At 52.0% G+C, this 2,395-nt stretch overlaps 1 pseudogene; it reads right to left on the bottom strand.

Moving 5' to 3' along the window:
* Nucleotides 1–249: 249 nt before the first annotated feature.
* On the bottom strand, nt 250–1,330 carry LOC116809589 (coiled-coil domain-containing protein 86-like; annotated as a pseudogene).
* Between the last annotated feature and the right edge of the window lie 1,065 nt (nt 1,331–2,395).

The following is a 2,395-nucleotide window of genomic DNA, read 5'->3' as shown; positions in this document are numbered from 1 at the left end:
AGAGGAAGGAGGGATGGGGGCTGAATCTCTTCCCGCCCCATCTCTGCCAGGTCCCAGCCCCCCTTCTGGGCTTCTGTCCCACCGAGACCTGCCTGCAAGTCTTCAAAGGCCGAGGAACCCCAGTCGGGGGTCCCTGTTCTGGAGCCATGGGGTTGGAGTGCCGGCTGTAGCAGAGTTGTCTGAGCAGCGGCCTGAGGTGCTGGGTCTGACATGATTGTTGGCCGTGGAAGGCCTCGGGCCATTCTGAGCTCAGATCTTGGCTGCCGGCCGCTAGGGCGGCTGCTTCTGCAGCAGGGCCAGGGTGTCCCGCTTCTCAATGGAGCGCAGCTGCTGCTGCTTTGCCCGCTTGAGCTTGGCAGGGTTTCGGATCACTTGGACGATCTCCACCTTCCGCTCATTCTCCAGGCGGCATTTCAGGTTCTCGGCCCGACGCTGTTTCTTCTCCTGGCGGCGCCTCTCCTACTCCTCCTCCAGGTGACGGGCAAAGTCCTCGGCCAGCTTCCTCTCCTGCTTCATCTTCTGCTGCCACGATGTACGCAGGGGCTTGTCCTGAAGCAACTGAGAGAATCTTTTCTTGGAGCTGTCCTTCCACACTTGCCCCGATTTGGGCTTCCCCTTCGGGATTACAGGAAGCTGCTCCTCCTTCAGCATCTTGGACGCTGGGGCCTGGGATGAAGAACCCTTTGGCTTCTTTGCCCCGAAGCTGTCTGTCACCGTCTCCCCAGCTGGAGGTGGTTTGCTCTGCTCGTGCTGACCCCGGGGGAAGCCAGGTGCCTCGAGTGCCGGCTGCAGTAGTGGCTGAGAGGGCTCCAGACCCGGAGCTTGCTGACTGGGGTTAAGGCTCTGGTGATCCTGGGCCCGGCAGTAGCTGATGCTGGGGGGCCCCCTGGGGTCAGCTCCTCCTTACTTTGGGCCAACTCCGAGGCCAGGTACTCCCTGGCCCTGAGAACACTTGGGTGCCTCCTCACTTGGCTTCGGCTGACATCGTGCGGATTCAGGACTGGACTCCAGTTGTCTTTGAGGCGACTCCAGGTGTAGGTCTTGCTGACGCTGGGGGGACCCTGGGCCTGATTCTGGCCGCCCTTGGGGGGACTCCAAGCCTGCACCCTGCTGCAAAGACTGGGTGATCCTGGGCTTCTCTCCAGTGTCCTTTCGGGGGCCCCAGGCCAGCTTATTGCACACTCGGAGGAGACCCGGGCTCCCTCGTTTCTTCTGGGTCCGACTCGAACTCCACAAGGGCCCGTCTCCCCTGCGAAACTGAGGTGAGGCTCTCGGGGGATTCAGGCCCCAGGCCTTCCAGCCGTCGTCTGCGCCTTGGCAGTGTATCCATGGTTCAGTCGGTAAGTTTCCAAGCCCCTACACACATCCACAATGTTATCTTTAAACATGTCAGGCATGGTTATTTTAAAGTCTATGTTAATACTTTCCTTGTCTGGATCCCCCGTGGACCTGTTCTTTCTCTTGATTTTCATTTGTACTTTTCTTTTTTCTCATGTGCCCGGTTATTTTTGTATAAATGCCTGAAATTGGTTATGAAAAATAGTAGAAAAAATTAAAAGTTAGAAGAATGTTACCATGTCTTCAGAAAGGATTTATCTGTGCATCTGGATGATAGCTGGGGCATTAGCAACCTAGGATCCCATTAATCCAAATTCAGTAATGAGAGGATTTGAAGCTGAGTTTCAGTCCCTTTGAAAGTTAGTTTACTTCTGGTTCATCTTTTCTTCCAGAGTATAGATAATTGTGAGTATCACCTCAAATTATAGAATCCAGTTTCTGTTCCCCTGTGTTCTGCAAAGCAATCAAAGCCCTGTTTATGTTTTTAACCTCTCAACCATCTCTTCTGGGATTGGCAGAGGTAGTCCTAAATGCCACTGGGTTTCCATTGCTCTGCATTTCTGCCTTCCCCCAAATCTTAACCTGGTAACTCTTTTCTGCCTTATTTGCTCTCTAATGACTTCAAGCAGATTTTTCCAAACTACTTTGTTCAGCTTTTCTAACGGTCTTCAACAGACAGGTAGGTTGGTCCAGATATCCTATTCTGCCACTACTGAAAGCAGAAATCTGATCTCTATTATGAAATTCATTTTTAAAGGGCTTCTATAGCTATTTTTTAACCCCTGTTACTGAATAATTTGCCACTTTCTGTTTCTTATTACTGTTGAATTGGTTGTCCTTTATTCCTCTGAATCGCAAAAGAATTGCCAACCAAAACTGTAGAAAATTACTTCTGCCTGGGACTGTTCAAGGATTCTTTCTGCTGTGGTTCATCTACTTAAATCCCACTTGACTGCTCAGAAACTCAACCATGATATTGCCTGGCCAACTGGGACCCAAGACAAGAGTGCTCTTGAAGTCTCCCTGAGTGCAGACTACCCTGCCTCTTCCTCCCTGG

This window comes from Hylobates moloch, unplaced genomic scaffold (assembly GCF_009828535.3).
Source record: "Hylobates moloch isolate HMO894 unplaced genomic scaffold, HMol_V3 SCAFFOLD_1, whole genome shotgun sequence".
Classification (NCBI taxonomy): domain Eukaryota; kingdom Metazoa; phylum Chordata; class Mammalia; order Primates; family Hylobatidae; genus Hylobates; species Hylobates moloch.
This window is presented reverse-complemented; position numbering and strand designations above follow the sequence as displayed.